The sequence below is a fragment of the Aedes albopictus genome, chromosome 2 (genome assembly GCF_035046485.1).
Source record: "Aedes albopictus strain Foshan chromosome 2, AalbF5, whole genome shotgun sequence".
Classification (NCBI taxonomy): Eukaryota; Metazoa; Arthropoda; class Insecta; order Diptera; family Culicidae; genus Aedes; species Aedes albopictus.
In genome coordinates, this window is record NC_085137.1 from 148,631,047 (window position 1) to 148,650,322 (window position 19,276).

The 19,276-nt window shown below is 41.8% G+C and overlaps 1 protein-coding gene across 1 annotated transcript in view; it reads left to right on the top strand.

The window, feature by feature from the left end:
- The window catches only part of LOC109428798 (estradiol 17-beta-dehydrogenase 11), a 93,211-nt gene that overhangs the window by 50,673 nt on the left and 23,262 nt on the right, over positions 1 to 19,276 (top strand). The window lies entirely within an intron of this gene.

Sequence of the window (19,276 nt, forward strand, 5' to 3'; positions counted from 1 at the left end):
CTAAAATATCTCTAACAGATACAGGTAAAGAAAAGCCTAAATTTTTAAATCTATCAATTAAGTTTTTTCTGGGTAATGTATAATGAACACAATGAAATATTATATGATCAATATCTTGATATGATTCACCGCAAATACATAAATTTGAATCTACAATATTGATACGATATAAATGACTATTAGAAATATAATGATTAGACATAAGTCTTGAAAACAGACAAATAAAATTTCTACTAGTAGATAAATGTTTGAACCAAGGTTTTTTATCCACAACAGGACAAATGGAATGACACCAACGACCTTTATCACTGCAATCCCAATCAATTTGCCAAGAAGATTTCGATTTTTGTTTGATTTCAGCAAAGTATTCCGAATGAAAAATATTACGTTCATAAATAATACCACGAGTAGCACCTAATTTGGCCAAACAATCAGCTTGTTCATTACCAAAAATTTGACAATGTGCAGGAACCCACACAAATTTTATAATAAATCCTCGACGTTGTAAATCGTATACTAATTTTCTCAGCATTATGATTATGTAATGAATTTTAAAATTGAAATTTGTTGATTTAATTGCATTTAAACAACTCAAACTATCAGTACATATGATGTACAAATTTGGAGAATACCCTTCAATAACACTGCATGTGAAATATAAAGCAATCAATTCAGCAACAAAAATGGAACAAAGAGATTTCAATTTAAAAAAATGAGCCACCTCAATATTATAAACTCCAAATCCAGCACTATTTCTAATGAATGAACCATCTGTATAAAATAAATACTGAGGTTCAATTCCACCAAATTTACGGTCAAATAACAATTTAGCAAATCGATAATGCTCATAGTATGGAATTTGTTTTATTTCCAAAACTAAAGAGATGTCAATTAAAGGTTGAAAAGAGTGAACATTTATGTCATGATTATAAAAATTAATTGAATCAAGAGGGACAATGTTTCTAGTGTAACAATAAATAAATGAATTTAGGATCCTACAAGAGGGATTAATTTCATACAAATCTTTCAGTATGTTAATTATTGGATGGTTATTGGTAAAGCACTGGACTAGAAATTTAGTATTCAATTCATTGAAACGAATTTTGAGAGGAACAATGCCAGCTAAAACTTCAATAGATTTTGTGTGCGTGGAATTCATCAATTTTAAACAAATTCTTAAACATCGAAATTGATTTTTTTCGAGTTTTGCCAAATGTGTTTGAGAAGCACAACCAAAAGTAAAACAACCATATTCCATAACAGAATGAATTGTTGTCTTGTAAAGAGTTATCATATCAGATGGATGAGCACCCCACCAAGTGCCAGTGATAATGCGAAGAAAATTGATTCTCTTTGAACAACCTACGTCGTTGAACAAGACTATAGTTAACTGTGTTAACTATAGTTAACAAAATGATACATCTCATTACTGATCATGGGAAGTCATTTCATTTGATTTTTTATCAATATTTCGGGCATCGTTTTACATATCATTGAAAGTCGAAAAAAGTCGTCCAAAGCACGTATATGGCCTCCACTTTGGTATACATATAGCAGTTTGGTGCAGTTTATACGATTGAATAGGTTCTAATATGGTGTTGTATAAAAAAAAATATACAGTCCAAAATGTTAACTGGGTTTACTTTATCGATCCTGTTGCCGTCCTTTTCATGCTAATGTAACATCTGTCAAAATGACCTGAGAATTGTCAGTCATTTTGAGGTTAAATTCGTTGAAGTAATGAAGAATACAACAATCTAACTCAGAAAAGTAACTTCTGGCGAAAAGAAGGAATAAATTTCATGGAGAAATTAACAGTTCAGCTGCCAAACAACTCTGCAACAGTACACGGTTTGACACTGCAAATTCGAAAGAACAGCCTATTTTTATAAGAAGGCAAATATTTGAATAAGTGGAGAATTCTTGCAGTTTGGCTGCCAGTTCGTGACCGTGTTTATAAGTGTATTCAAGTAGATCAAAGCAGCCTATGTTGAAAAAATGTGATAACTTCCCGAGCAGAAAAGAATAACAACAAAATAACATAACGAGGTATTTATCTTAAATAACATTATACCTCGATATGCCCTTCATTAGGTGGACATAAGAGGCAAAATAACAAAAATGAATACCATAATTTTGTATAAATAACACCTGAAAAATAACAATTATTGTTAAGGTAAACAAAAACAACTCAATTTATCCCAAACTTCTGGGTGACAACTAAGCTAGCATTCATTCTTATGACTTTCGGGCGAAATGGCTGGACCCTCTTTTAGCTGGAACAACAAGGCACCGCTCAAACTTTATATTTATCTTCTTAGCGGTTGTCGACGCGACCACCGCAAAGTTGGCCGCACTGCCCGCCAACTACCACATGCACACCGAGCAGCAGGGAGTATCTCTCGTATGATAATCATTAACGCGCCAAAAGGCGCTTGGGTCCCATTATCTTTCGTATTCTATTGTAATTAGTTTTAGGAAACGGAGCACTTGAATTGTATACCTCAAAGCATCTAGTTCTATATTCAGTCGCGGAAATTACAGTTGTGAAGATCGTTCAATCGCGTAGCAGAAAACGAAAGTTACAGGTGTTTGCCATTCCTAGTTTAGTTCGTAATTGTGGTACAAGCGGTAAATAATTGATTCCCAAGTGAATTTAAGCCAGATTGAACTAATCTCCATGTTATTACTAGATTGTCGACTCACAGTAAGATCCGCCGATTGGTGAAGTTTGTCGGGTTCGAAAGTAAATTTATGAGCCCTCTAAATTGTAAGTAAGATAAGCATTTTCGTCGCCAGCAGATTTGTAATCTAAGTTCGTTTTTCAGTTTTGAAGCACCACGAAATATATGCTCTCAAACCTCAGTTAGACGCTCTTATTCGATCCGACAGCGGTTAACATGCAACTATACGTATCTTTATCAACTTCAATCACTGCGTTGTACTTGTTGAACTTAAAACGTGGATTTTCAAACATACGGATTACTTTCACTCATTGATAGCGATGTCGGGAGAGAACTGATCACACATCCCCATCACTTTAAGCTTTGGCACCGATGAGGGAATAAGAGCTTTGTAGCTTTCATCCAATTCGGTTTGAATGCCATCTTTAACAATATTTACGTTGTGTCCTGTTGCACACTCAGCAATAATAGAGCCATCTTTCACGTTTCTAAAGTTTCTGATCTTGTGTATTTTTGGATCCAGTTTAGTATACAAAAATTTTCAAGTATCGTCGCTACTCTGGTTGGACTCTTGCGGCTTTATCACGATGACTGGGCGAGCCTTACGAGTCACCTCATCCGTCTTGGTGACATTAGCGTCATTAGACTTCACGATTTTCTTTCTACTAGTTTTACCGTTAGTTTGATTCCCAGAGTTGTTCTTAACAATATCCGCGAAACTAACTTTTTCGATAAAAACATCATCCGAAGTATCGGCAACGTCGTCCTGAACTCTACTCTTTTTACCCCTGGGATTAAATTTCGGCTCCGAAGCCCGAATTAAATTGAGAAAAGGAACATTTCATACTTTCCATTTCTTTACTAACTAATCCCCCAAATCCAGAAATTACCTTCTCCAATGTACAATTTAGATTTCTCCCCAATTGTTCAATTTCGCATTTTACGGCTCTTTTGTCCACTAGTGCACTGCGTGAGCGATTCCAATTGGAAGCTGTACTTACAATTTGTACAGCGCCTAAATGTATTCTATTCTAATTCTATTATATCCAACTGGTTGCCGTTGCGCTGCTTACACTTTCTACCCTATCATGGTAGAATGATGAGCACGAGGAAGTTGATGTGTGGCTGTTGGTTGTTCCTGTTTCCAGTCCGATAGACGAGTGCACCGATGAACTGAATTCATCGCGGTCCGAGAATTTTGACACTACAGCGGGGTCGTTCCCAATCAGAATTGTTCAATTCTGATTGGAAATCTTTCACATCTGATTGGAAGCGACCCCGCTCTAGTGTCAAAATTCTCGGACCGCGATGAATTCAGTTCATCGGTGCACTCGTCTATTGGGGGCCCGGTCCATTATGAGTTGCCGTTCGCCGATGTCCAAATATCCGGGTCCATTTGAGCCATTGGCTCAGAAGGGGGTCAGTGTCAGCTGCTCTCAGGGGGAAAGAGCAACTGACGAAAGTGCCGGGGCTGGAATCGAACCCATGACCATCTTCTTATGAATCAAACGTGTAGCCACCACGCCACGGGCCCCGGCAGCGATCTTGATTTGAGCGCTACATTATCGTTCTCCGTAATAACCTTTGCCACTGCTTTAATCAGAGATGTGCATTTGTAGTGGACTACTTTTGCACATCCACATCCCGAACAGCACAAGGGTAAATCGCTTGGAAGCACATTACCACCACATAGACTACACTCAACCATCGCTGGAGCCTATACACAGATACAATATTATGCACATAATACCACATAGAACACAGAGAAACAATTAAAAAATTTGCTTTGCTGCTCGCCAGCAGTTACTGCTGCTGGGGTGACAGAAAATCATTAATTAAACACGAGCAACCACCCCCCCCCCCCCCTAACTATTGGTCTATTGGCGTCGTCGCGTTAATGCACTTTTCGGCCACAGCGCAAAACACTTTTTCCCGCGGCACTTTCACTATTTCACACGTAATTGAGTTAAATTTGAAGCTGCACGACAGAAACAAACTACACTGTTCACCATTACATCAATATGATCAATATGATCATCAGATATACATATTTCCTTCTTTTTATCATAGGCTTTTTTTTTCTAGTTTTGCCATTCAGGGATTAGTTGTCGTTGAAACTGACAATATTTGATCGAAGATGTTTCATTTAAATCATAGGCTGATCTTTGGAGTTATACTAATGCGGAGAACAGTCGCATGATCACTAAAGTTCATTTTTTTTTGCTAAACGGCATTCGACCAAATGTCTTCCGGTCAAATTACCCGGAACCGGCAGACGAAAAAAGCAGAATTATTAATTATAGAAGTGCTCAAAGAACACTAAGTTGAAGTGAGGCAGGCCAAGTTCAAATATTACGTAGCACACAATTTGACCCTTTTATACCACTTCCTCCCCCCACGTAACAACTTTTGTATGGGAAATTTTAAAATTTTGTACAAAACGTAACACAGCGCACAGTGGGAAAAAACAGTGCAAACCGACACTAAATTCTGTATTTCACTAACACATCCACTTTTTCTAATGAACATAACGGTTTCAGGCGTAGACTTGTCTGGAGAATCGAATGAAAATGGTTAAACAGACCGCACGGATCATTATCCTGCTCATTTTTTGAAGGACTTTTCTGAAAGATTAAGATGTAGAGAATCGATGGGAAGTAATTGCAGTGACCGCATGAATGTATTTATGCTTATTTTACCCTAATTTTCTACACATACAGGTCGGACTCGATTATCCGATTGACTCCTAAAAAAATCACCCTGGATAATTAGAATTTCCGGATAATCGAGCCATACTTTTTTAATTTTATTTTTAAGATTTATCAATCAAAAACAGTTTGAAAAACATAGAGACAAGCTTGTGTGATGTTATAGTCCTTAAACTCAACGGCTAACATGATTATAAGCATGTTTGTTGAAAATAAAATTTTAACCGAAAAATCTGAATAATAAAAATACTTCTCAAATAGGCTGGATCTGATTTGACATTTGCTACATCTTTTGACAAATTATCATCTAAAATTGCGCAAACAAAACGAAATATTATTTAGTCCCCGGATAATCGAGCCATTTTTTTTTTTTGGATAATCGAGCCCCGGATAATCGAGTCCGACCTGTATTGTGTTTTGTATGAAATTAGTTCTATAAATCACAAGAAACTTCTGAATGGTATGTTAGAAGCGTATATTTGGAGGATTATGATACAAGAAATCGATAAGAAGTGCCCTCCCCCTGGATATTCAATCTTGACGCGATGGGAGGGCTTAACCCATTAGCACTTTAGCGCCAGTTTATTCACCGCAGGGTTGACTTTGAGCTAGATATATCTGGTTTACGAGTTGAGCGCAAATGAAAAAATCGGCCGTAAGTGCTAATGGGAACCAAAGGAGTATCCGCTGTGCATTTATCACAAGTCAAAGACAAGTTATAATTCAGCTTGCATAGACCTAATCTTTGCATTCTTTGAATTATCTCAAATTTAACAGTAAATGTCAAATTTAACGTAACGCAAGAGTGGGTAGGGGAGGTCTCTGCGTTACACTCATCATTCATCACTTGAATTTGAAAGTACACAGGACAGTGGACGCAAGGATAATTTGACTTACAGACTTACAGATTAGGTTATGTTAACAATTAAATTCATTACCTGGACTGATTTGGTAAAGATAAAACGGTTGATTTTAGAAATGAGTTTATATTTGTATTTCTTGTTTTTATAGTTTTTGTAGGGATGAATTTATAAAAGTTGTCAAATAATCATTATTATTTTTATTTTTGACACAAAAATCAGCTGACTGATCTTTTTGCTTTTATATCTTAGATGGTATTATAACACTAAACAAAAAAATAGGAGTTTAGTTACATGTTTCTTTAGGACTCAGGACGGTTGACAATGTAAAGGGTTACGATGGATATAATAATACTTCGGACTGAGATGATCACAGATATGCAGAAGACGACTAGCGAAATTAGGAACACAATTCGACACATTATAGACTAAATTTTGACATAAAGTGTTTGACTGATCTCTTTACAACATCGAATGGAAGCTCAAAAAGTGTTATCTGACACTATTATGAGAGTTATTTGGGGATGATGCTGGTGCTGTCTATGACCAACATCGGTTATTGACACTATTGGTCATCAGCTTGAAATAATTTTCAAAATGTATTATAAAATAACTTAGGATATTATTTGATTATTGTTTGGGGATGCTGTCAGAAAAACTAGTTGCCTATATCGGCTAAAACGCTAGCTCTGGTAGCTGTCTCCAAATAATTTTCAGAAAAATATCAAATCTTTAAAAATTAGCTATGACATATTTTTTTTTTGCTCTTTGTAATATTTCTCAGGAATACTGCCTATGATCGCATAATTGTCCCATATGAATAGGAAACCCAGCAAAGATGGGACTGATATGCGATCATGGGCAGAATAGTACTTTGAAGGCGTAAACATTAACAACCTTTTTTCTCTCTGAATGTTGTCCAGTGACCTCGGAGATTTTCGATTATTGAAATATTGTTCAATTATCAAATCATCTTTGGAGCTTCCAATCGGTCAAAACACTAGTGCGATGGGATAGTTAAAACACAGTATTTTCAAAAACTACTACGACCCAATACTAATTACTACACACTTTGCTCAAGTTGACGACATCGTCTAGTCCATCGTGAGTATTGGTCCTAGTAGGGGGAAAGTTGGGAAAGGGTCCAGGCTTTGCTATCAGCTGCCCTGCAGCTCCACCTGGTCACTCTACAAAAAAAAATCGATAAGAAGTGTGCGAATGTAATTATGCTCATTTTACCCTAATTCATAACAAATATTGAGTTTTGTATGAAATTAGCTGTATAACTCACAAGAAACCTAAGGATGGTATGCTATGAAGGGTTTCTTTAGTGGATTATAATAAAAGGAATCGATTAGAAGTGATTGCAGTGACCGCGCGAATGTAATTATGCTAATTTTCCCCATATATATTGAGTTTGTATGAAATCAATTTAGAAATTAGCATCAACAATTCGGCTCCAGAGGCACGTTTTTCTCCATTTGGGATTCTTTCAGAAACTCCTCCATGGATTTATCTATGGCATACTCTTCCTTCAAAAATGTCACTAAAGACTCCTTCAGTAGTTCAAGAAATTCTTCACGAATGTCAGCAAGAAAATAACTAGGGTTTTTTCTATTGATGTTTTTTCTGTATTATCAAAATTTTCGGAGAATTTTTCAACAATTCCTTTAAAAGTTCTTCCAAGGGCTCCTTCAGGAATCCATTGGAAAATTCGTCAGGGATTACCGAAGAAATGTCTGCAGGTCCTGAAATTCCTACTGTGATTCCTGCAAAAAATATCACTCGGCATTCCTATAGAGATTCTTCTTGAAATTCTTTCAGATGAAATTACATAAAAAAAGATATTGAAGTAATTCTTCAAGGGTAGCCTGAAGGAATTTCTGAAGTAATGTTTGAAAATTTCTTAAAGAGATTCCTTAACAAATTTCATTGAAGCAATTCCAGAAACAATCGTTGGATGAGTTTCTGGAGGAATCCCTGAGGAATACCTGGAGGAACTCCTTGAGATGGCTTCAGAAGAATTTCTAGAAGAATTTTATGAGAAACTTTTGGATAAATTTAAGAAAAAATCCTGGAGAAGTTTCTGGGGCAATCCTTGATGGGATTTCTAAAGGACATCATTGAGAAATTTCTGAATTTGTCAAAGAATTTTCTGTAAAAAGTTTCTGAAACAAAAACGCCTGAAAGTTTGCAATTTTCATTTTCGCACCAAGCTCAAATTTGTACTAATGATGCACGTATAAAAGCATGACAAACAGTCAAAATTTAAGAACTTTTGACGCACTCTATGAAAAGTTACAGCATGTTGAACTTTTTTGTGAGAGAAAAAATGATGCCTATCCCAAACATTTTGGCCACCCGCTTTAGGTTTTTATAAATCCCAAAAGAAATTTACAATCCAACCCTAGAGGAACTTCCAGAAGTATCTTTTGAGAATTTTCTTGACGAATTCCTGAAAATGGGAATGACTCTATGTAATTTCACCAAATTCCGTTACCCCGAATACATTTTTTTTTTTCAAGATTTAATTTAGAAGGAAAGTCCAGGAATAAACTAGCTTTGGTAGAAAAATTTTCATTCTGCCTTTTCGCTGTATTTTTACTGTGAAATTATCTAAGCATATCAGCTCCATGGACCCTTTTTGAAACGTTTCAAACAGTATAGTGCGTATAATAGCATGGGACACGCTTGTATGGAAAAAATAAATCCTCGCTCTAGTCGCCTTTTTAGATCCCATTTGGATCCCATTTAGATGCCATATAAACTGTACAAAATATCAGCGCAGTCGGTGAAATTATAATTTAGCGCAAGCCCGTCACCCTCAGCATGGTCATGCTGAAAAACCTACGTTTTGCAGCTGTGGCTATATAGACCCTATTTTGCTATATATATATATATATATATATATATATATATATATATATATATATATATATATATATATACATAATTTTGCATCTTTATAATAACCTATGGAACCGATATAATTGCAGCTAAATAATATCTAAATTTATAATTTTTCATACATATTTTGCTTGCCGAAAAGTTTTTGAGCATTTGAATTATTTAATGAACTTGATAAAAAAAAATGGAAAATGTATAGCTAAGAACCTTTCCATGTTTCAATTCACAGAACAAATCTTACCAAAGTAGCGTAGAAAATAGCGAACATGCGCGAAACAATCCGTATGGTTGGAAAAGTAGTTATACCGTTTGTACTGATATTGCAAAAATGTCGAAACTCGGCCAACCGTCCGACTCCACATCTTTCTTCTTGCTGTAAATCGTAGCAATAATGTTCAGCACTGCTAATCTCAAAGACAGCTTGTCTCGTTAATGTTTCCACCGTGAACACGAACCAAACAACTCAACTGTGCAGCTAAGATTGACGGTGCCTTAAGGGCAACATAGGTAATAGACTACAATGCATTCGTCAACGCCCGCCACCGACTCCGAAGTAAATTTAATTATTTATACTCCGAACGAAGTTTTTAATTGTTGCGTAATGAGAGAAAAAAAAAGTTACTCAACCTAAAATTTTCACGCTTCGCTTACATGAGGTTCACGCAATTATGGAGGTTCCGAAACTTTCCATCAACTAAAAAAGCTAATTACCTTTTATGGTCGATCTGAGATCTGGTCAAGTACCGTAAACAAGGACTAAGACGTTATTCTTTTTTTTTTTCTTGGGCAACGATGTCGCCGAAGTCAGACGGTTTGTCGACCATAATTACTGTTAATTGGTGTAAAGTGATACTAAAAAATATTTCTGATGAATAGTGCCTCGTTTTAGTGTTATCGGTGCAACTTTGGAGGGTATTTTTGGTCAGCAACTTGCTGTTTATTTTAAATTTTTGGATAATTTTTATTTATTTTTTTTATTTTCTTTTATTATATTTATTTTTTATTTTATTTATTTTTTTCAAATGAATTTCCATCTCGGCTGTTACATGTTTCTGAAAGGGCAGGAATTGTAGGTTCTCATCGATTTTTTTATTTATCACATGCCACCGTGGTTTCTTGATGCAAGCTTAATAATTACAAGTTTTCTTATAAAGTGATCAATTTCACCCCATTGCACAAGCACCTGCTCTAGAATTCACCTTTGGCTCTTTATTACTCTACTCTACCACCACCGACCAGACCACCCATCTCCGAAAGAGAAAACAAAAGCGAAACCTCATTATGCAACCGAATCGGTCGCCATGTAGTGCAGTATGCGAGTAGGTAAGGTAGGTATGTGGTGAACCTCCAACGGAACCCGGACCGTACCCAAAGTGTGCCGTGTTGGATTCTTCGGAGCCATCTACTAACTATGGATATGGGTGTAACCGGTTTCAGCACAATTATGCTCAGACGCGGCGAGATGACACCCTCCTGCGGCTCGGATCAACCACCATCGGTGTCCATCGTCCGTAAGTTATTGTAGAGCCAACAACGACGACGGTGTTGACTCATTCATTCATTCATCGCCGGATTCGCCGGACCCAGTCGGCGGGGACCCTCTGTGGTGGTCGTGAAGATGGTTTTGTTTTTATGAAGTTTGAGCCAATTTGACTTTATAATCTGCAGCTAGTAGCTTTGCTAAGTCGGAGAAAACTTAATCGCTAGAGTAAGGTGGGGCAAAAGTTCGACCTTAGTTGATAATTCAACCTATTTCAAAAAATCGAAGCAGATAAAAATAAATAAATACCGTGTGGTGATTCTACCATCCATGAGCAAAAATTTTGCTGAACAAAGTTACGCCAAATGTCTTTTCAATTTTGAGTTACAATACTTTTTGTATGTGTGTGTTTTATTCGAACTCTTGCCCCACCACTGGGGCAAAAGTTCGAATCTAGTGTTTGTGGAATTTCGCTAACCGTAGCACACTATTTTGACACGTTGGTAATATGAATTCCTGAAACCACTTAATATTTGATGTTAGAACTGGAATACACTTTAAAATTCGATTTGGATTTTACCCAAATCAGGGTTAAATTTACTACACCAAAAATTAGTAGTTTTCCGCCAAATTCAGATAAAACAACTTTTTTTTTCAACTTTAATCGAATTTTCTCACTAATTCCATCACTCTTAGAGATAATATGTGCATTTTGCAGAATTTTAGATATATACCTAAAGTTGCCACATGACTCGAACTTTTGCCCCACAATTCGAACTTTTGCCCCACTATGTGTAAAATACGATTTCCAAATCTGTTTTGCAAAAAGTTATACATTCTGGAGCATCTTCAAAATATACCTAGTTACGCCCCAAAATAAAATATCGAATTCGATTTCATTAAAATTTCATTCCATGCGTTGGAAGGGCCATCGCATGTTACAATTTTTTGATCAAAAACCAACATTTTGTTATAACTTCTCGAAATATTGATGAATTTTCATAATTTTTGGAGTGAAAGACTCTTTTTCAAAAAGGGTTCGAACAACCTTGACACCCGAAAGAAATAATTTGAATTGAGCTCAAAAACTTCAAAAGAAACTCTTGCCCCACTCGAACTTTTGCCCCACTTTACTCTACTGATTAGGAAAGATCATCCAAAACAGATGGTGATGAAATAGTAGATCTGATGGATTTTAAGCAGGCGCAGATGGGAATATTATGTAGAAACGTGACCACTGCCTAGTTATTTTTATTTTGTCTAGATTAGACAAAATATAAGAAGCATACAGATTAGAGTATCTCGGCAATCGGATGTGTGTTGATTGGAAGGTGATAGCAGTAGGGTCTGGGACCATTTGGGCAGGAGCACCTATTTTGGGCACTTGCTGCTATAACTCAGTCCATTTCAAACCGATTAACCTGAATTTTTGAACACAGCTAGATACTGCGCTTTCCTGATCGTGTTTCAAAAATCAAGTCAATCGGTTCAAAATTGGCTGAGTTATAGCAGCAAGTGCCCAAAATAGGTGCTCCTGCCCAAATGGTCCCAGACCCTACTTTGATAAACGCATGAAGATACAGGTACAGAAGTTCTATACAGAAAGTAAGATGACTAATTCAACAAAATTGAATGTTATGGAGCTGTTGTTGATTTTTCTTTTTCCTCTTGTTATACATTTTCCGTGACATTTTCAAAAAGGGGAATGACTGCTTTTTAAGCACAGAGAACAGACATCCAAGTCCGGTTCTGAAACTGTGTAAGGAATTTAACGGCCATTTGAAAACGGCAACACAAGTGGCAATAGCGTAGCGCTGCAATCGGTTAATTTTCCATACTAATTTAATTCACCACTTGAAATATTTCAATTCACCACTGACTGTGGCAATATGGTGTTTGGCGGCGTTAGTGATAGCATCGTGTATTGGTTTGCAACCTTACTCAAGTGAAGATTCAAATCCTTACACAACTTTCCGAATGAAATTTGTTCTAGTCTGGATGTCTGTTCTCTGTGTTTTAAGGTTCAATTAGACGTGATAAATATTTGGCCAAACAAGCCCGAAAAATGACCAACACAACGTAAATCATAGCAACCTTGCATAAATGTCAGACTTCAATGGCAAATCAAGCCTTACTTTATCAAACATCGTATCTAACAAAATCCACGAACGGAGAAAATCGAAGAGGAAGTTCGCTGTTCCCATAGCAACTCATACATTGAGCATTTGAGAAACGTGAAAAATCCGGATATTTTTCCGCAAATCATCCGCAAAGGCGTGTGGTACAAGTAGTCCTTAAAGAAATTCAGCGCCTCATGTGAAAATTTCTTTTTTGTTTACATATGTTACATACGGTGTTTGGTAAAGTTAGGCTTGAAATATTTGGATTGAAAAAATGACAAACAGTCTAAGGGCAATCTTTAACGGAGTCTGTACCTGGACACCCCCACAGTATTTCGTCCCTTACCGCGTTAATGCAGGGCTCTGGCGTGGTGAAACTCTTTCCCGTGCTACTCGTGGGATTAACTATGTATTGCATCTTGCTTTGCTCTATAGATTACCGTGCAAATGTTCAATCGTCTAAAATATTTGTTCACACTTCAAAAGCCAAGGAAAGTAGCTAGTAAACAAACCGATTATTCCATGCACCACCCAAAAAGTGTAACCGACGCTTAAAATTTCTAGCAGTGAAACGAACCGATGTACAGTGTTGGTAAAAACTCAAATTCTCAAATCTCATGGTTGAGTTGTTTCACGCGCGATTCTTGACTCGCCAAACTCACCGCCAAAAAAATCATGCATGAGTTGACTCATGATTTCACTCATTGCTTTATTTCTTGGTGTTCTTGATATTTACATCAAAGTTTTTACGATTGTATGATAGAACAAAAACAAATCTAGCGTACAACAACATTGAATGCCGTTTAAATTGATTTGAATTCGTTTTACAAGCAAACGAGATTTCGACGCTTGACTCGTGAGAGCGAGATTTTGCATGAAATTCTCGCGCGTGAGAAAACGATTCAGAATCGCGTGCGAGTTTGCTCACGCAGGAGCGGTTCATGAGCAAGCTTTGAGTGTGAGTTTACCAACACTGCCGATGTATGCTGAAACTGGTGGGAACATATTGCGGTGTGACAAAAAAATTCTGCAGGGGGTCGAATACGGTGCAAATAAGCAATAGTCAAACTTAAATAAACAAAATCAAACAGAAGGAAGTGGTAGTGGCGGGGCTAACCTTTTCGCAAGAAGTGTGTTGGTGAGGTCCCCGAGGAGCGAGGAGGTAGGAGCGGGAAGCTACACACGCAGCTCCAGCATGGGAGCTCTGATCCATTACCCGGATAGCCTGCCGGTGGAGGTATTCACCGACTTTACGTCCACGAAGTCCAGCATAAGTAAGGACCTGAAAATGGCCCTGTTGCAACTTCGTAAGTCGATGGACGATGCCAAGCGGGATCATGTGAGACTCGTGAAAACTGCAGCAGCAGCGGAACCGGCAAAAGTAAAGATTACGAAGTCTACCCAGACGGAGGCCTTCGCTTTCGCAGGAAGTCCAAAAAGTTATGGCGGATGCGACTGCTCATGATAAGCACTCGCAGAAGCGGGTGAGGCATCCGTCAGGTGAGGAGCTTTCTGCCAGGGCCCACAAAGCTAGGAAAATACTAACCCCGAAAGTCAGCAGTAGTGCCGGCAAATCGGATCCCAGCCAGGTGTCCCGAAAAGCTGGGAAGGGTGGGCTTGAAAAGGCTGGTTCGTCCCGGATGGAAGGGAACAGAGGGTTCCGACTGTTGAAAGGCCCTCATCAACCACAGAGTAGGGTAAACCAAGGGAAGCACCCCCTATGGACGAAAGTCGAGCGCAAGAGGAAGAAGAAAATGACGCAGGTCGATGAAGTCATGAACGCCAAACCAAGAAGTCACAAAAGTGTAGGTGCCAAGCGCGAGAAAGGCGATGACGCACTCGTCATCAAAACCGAACAGTCTAATTGAAAGTACTCGGACGTCTTGAAGGCGAAGCGACGCCAAGCTCGTGGATCTGGGAGTCGACGTGCGTAGTATCAGACGTACTCGTTCGGGTGAGGTGATCCTGGAACTGAAGCGCGATAAGGAACGCAAGGGCACCGCCTACAAAAGTTTGACGGAAGAAGTCCTTGACGAAGGGGTAGAGATGAGGGCTCTTACGCAAGAAGCGACTCTGGAGGTGACGAGGTTATGGAAGCAGAAGAGCTGGTCTCGGCACTGCGGCAACAGTGCGACGTGTAGGTTGTGGCCACCACAGCTATTCGGTTACAGAAGGGGCTGGCAGGTACACAGGTAGCCTTGGTTCAGCTACCTCGACCTGTGGCCAACGTAAAAAAGTCCGTTACAGTAGGGAGAATCAAGGTAGGCTGGTGCGTATGTTATCTAACGTTTCACGAGCCACCAGAGGTTTGTTTCAGGTATCTGGAACCAGGACACAAGTCATGGGACTGCAAAGGCCCTGAGAAGAGCAAACTATGAAGGAGATACGGCGTCGAAGGCCATAAGGCACAAGGCTGCACGAAACCACCCATTTGTCTGATCTGTACCGGGAAATCCGTGAACAACAGGCATTCAACGGGTGCTCCAAGGTGCCCGGCCATCAAGAAATTCGCAGTGAACAAATCACAGTTCAGGTAACGCAGCTGAACCTGAACCACTGTGACGAAGCTCAGCAACTGCTAGGGGCTGTCCATAAACCACGTGGTCATGTATGGACAAATAAAAAAAATTGTATGGACTAATGACCACGCGGGGGGGGGGGGGGGGGGGGTGTTGAAAAGTCCCAAAAAAAATGACCACGTGGTTTATGGACAACCCCTAAGTCAGGCGGTTTCTGAGTGGGGCGGATATCGCCATCATAGCGGACCCATACCGAGTACCCGCCGGCAACGGCAATGGTCGCGGATGGGTCCAGAAAAATGGCGGCGATATGGACGACGACCCCGTCCAGGAGTTGGTGTCTACTACCTATAAGGGCTTCGTGGTCGCCAAAGTAAACGGGGTCTTCTTCTGTAGCTGTTATGCGCCTCCGCGGTGGCCGATCGAGCAGTGCGAAGGCCGGTGGTAATAGCGGGTGACTTCAATGCCTGGGCCGTGAAATAGGGAAGCCGTTTCACCAGCGGGGTCAGATCCTGCTAGAGACACTGGTAATATTGGATGTCGACCTGGCTAATGTCGGTACCAAGAGTACCTTTAGTCGAAACGGTGCGGAGTCGATTATTGACGTTACATTTTGTAGTCCTAACAAGTAGTTCAAACTGGAGAGTAGACGATAGCTACACTCACCACTGGCTAGTCGCCGTCTAAACCTAGTAGGTTTCGCTCACGGCGGAGTGCCTCCCTAAATACCCCTTCGTCGAAGTATGATGCTTCCACCTGCGAGGGCTTGGCCTTGAGCTAGCCGCCTCTTCCTCTACCCGCTGCCTGCTGTTGTTGTAGTCGATATTACTCAAGCCAATGCCGGCCTGCGTCGCGTCTGCCTACGGGCTAGGCAGCAGATGCAGTGAGCACGATCTGAGGAAGAGCGAAACGAGCGGCAGGTGTTGTTTGCCGCTGCTAAAGTCGAGCTGAAGACCAAGCAAAAAGGCTCGCTTCGATGGTCTCTGTCAGAGTACCAATGCGAATCCGTAAGGTGTTGCCTACAATAGAGGTGGCTGAGCAGCAGCTTGGCAAAATCATCGACTTTGCGTCCACTAAGTCGAACATAAGCAAGGACCTGAAAACGGCCTTGCTTCGACTTAGGGCGTCGATCGACGATGCCAAGCAGGAGCACGCGGCACTCGCGTTGCTGACTGCTGCAGCAGCGGAGCCTGCAAATGAGAAAGTGCCGAAGTTTACCCAAACGGAGGCCTTCTCCTTCGCAGGAAGTCCGAATAAGGCGGAAGCGACTGCTCGCTACAAACGGGGCAAGCAATCGCAGAAGCGGGCGAGGCAACCGTCAAGCGAGGAGCTGTCTGGCGGTGCCCGCAAGGCCAGGCGAATCATTACCCCGAAAGTCGGTAATAATGCCGGAAGGTCGGACCCCAGCCAGGGTTTCCGGAAAGCTGGGAAGGGTGGGCCTGAAAAGGCTGGCCCGTCCCGGAACGATGGGAACAAGGGGTTGCGACCGCTAGTGGGCCCTCAACAGCCACAGAGTAGGGCGATCCAAGGGGAGGACCCCCCTTGGACGAAGGTAGAGCGGAAGAGGAAGAAGAAGGCGAATCCGCAGGTAGTAGCGCAGGACGCCAAGCCAAGGCGTAGGAAGGCAGGTGCCAGGCGCGAGAAAGGCGACGCTATCGTCATCAAGACGGAACAGTCCAAGTACTCGGACGTCTTGAAGATGATGCGAAGCGACGCCAAGCTTGAGGGTCTTGGAGCCGACGTACGCAGTATTAGACGTACTCGTACGGGCGAGATGATCCTGGAGCTGAAGCGCCAGAAGGAGCACAAGGGCGCCGCCTATAAGAGGCTGGCAGAAGAGGTCCTTGGTGAGGGTGTGCAGGTGAGGGCTCTGACACATGAGGCGACTCTGAAGGTCAAGGACATCGATGAGATCACCGAAGTGGAAGAGCTCGTCACGGCACTGCGGCAACAGTGCGATGTGCAGGTGGCCGCCGCAGCCGTTAAGCTACGGAAAGGGCCAGCAGGGACACAGATAGCTTTGGTTCAGCTACCTGTGGCGGACGTCAAAAAGTCCGTTAAAGTAGGGAGCATAAAGGTGGGTTGGTGTGTATGTCACCTGACATTCCACGAGCCACCAGAGGTTTGCTTCAGGTGTCTGGAACCAGGACACAAGTCGTGGGACTGCAAAGGCCCCGACAGGCGCAAACTGTGCAGGCGATGCGGCGCTGAAGGTCATAAGGCCCAAAGCTGCACGAGTCCGCCCATCTGCATGATCTGTACCGGGAAATCCTCGAACAACAGACATCCGATGGGTAGTCCAAGGTACCCAGCCTTCAAGAAAGCCGCAGTGAGCAACAAATCACAGTGCAGGTAACGCAGCTGAACCTGAACCACTGTGATGCGGCTCAGCAACTGCTTGGTCAGGCAGTTTCTGAGTTGGAGACGGATATCGCCATCATATCGGACCCATACCGAGTACCCGGCGGCAACGGCAACTGGGTCTCGGATGGGACCAGAAAAATGGCGGCGATATGGACGACGGGTAAATACCCCGTTCAGGAGTTGGTGTCTACTACCTATGAGGGCTTCGTGGTCGCCAAAGTAAACGGAGTCTTCTTCTGTAGCTGTTATGCGCCTCCGCGGTGGCCGATCGAGCAGTTCACGCAAATGCTGGACCGCTTAACGACCGTGCTAACAGGGCGAAGGCCGGTGGTAATAGCGGGCGACTTTAATGCCTGGGCCGTGGAATGGGGAAGCCGTTTCACGAACCAGCGGGGTCAGATCCTGCTAGAAACACTGGCCATCTTAGATGTCGACTTGGCTAATGTCGGTACCAAGAGTACCTTTAGTCGAAACGGAGCGGAGTCAATTATTGACGTGACCTTTTGTAGTCCTGGCCTAACAAGTAGTTCGAACTGGAGAGTAGATGATGGCTACACTCACAGCGACCACCTGGCGGTTCGCTACAGTATCGACTACAATAACAGCAGACAGCGGATAGAAGAAGAGGCGGCTAGGCCAAGGCCAAGCCCTCGCAGGTGGAAGACATCATACTTCGACGAAGGGGTATTTAGGGAGGCGCTCCGCCGTGAGCGAAACTTAATCGGTTTAGACGGCGACGAGCTGGTAGCGGTGCTCTCACGTGCGTGTGATGCGACCATGCCTAGGCGAGTCCACCCTAGAAATGGGAGGCCACCGGCTTACTGGTGGACCGACGCGATTGCGGACCTGCGCCGCGCCTGCCTACGGGCTAGGCGGCGGATGCAGCGAGCACGATCAGAGGAAGAGCGAAACGAACGGCGGGTGGTGTTCGCCGGGCCTGCTTTGAGGTTCTCTGTCAGACTGCCAATGCGAATCCGTGGGGTGATGCCTAAAGGATCGCGATGGCCAAGACAAGAGGTTTAATGGCTCCTACAGAGCAATCTCCAGAGATATAGAAGGAGATCATCGAGGCGCTTTTCCCGCGTCATGATCTTAGTCCTTGGCCTCCTTTCGTAGGAAAGCCGAGGGCTGGAGCTGGCGATGATGAGAGGGTCACCGATGTGGAACTTACGGGAACAGCAAAGTTCCTTAGCGTAGGTAAGGCCCCAGGTCCGGACGGAGTTCCGAACCTGGCCTTAAATGTAACTATTGCAAAGGCTCCCGGAATGTTCAGGTCTGCTATGCAGAAATGCTAATTCCAGAAGTTCGGAAGAGACAGAGCCCGGCCCATATAGCCGAGGCGGTAAACGCACGGGTATTCAGCATGACCATGCTGAGGGTGACGGGTTCGATTCCCGGTCGGTCCAGGATCTTTTCGTAAAGGAAATTTCCTTGACTTCCTTGGGCATAGAGTATCTTCGTGCCTGCCACACGATATACGCATGCAAAATGGTCATTGGCAGAGGAAGCTCTCAGTTAATAACTGTGGAAGTGCTCATAGAACACTAAGCTGAGAAGCAGGCTTTGTCCCAATGAGGACGTTACGCCAAGAAGAGAGAGAGAGAGAGAGAGAGAGAGAGCCTGGTTCTACTGCC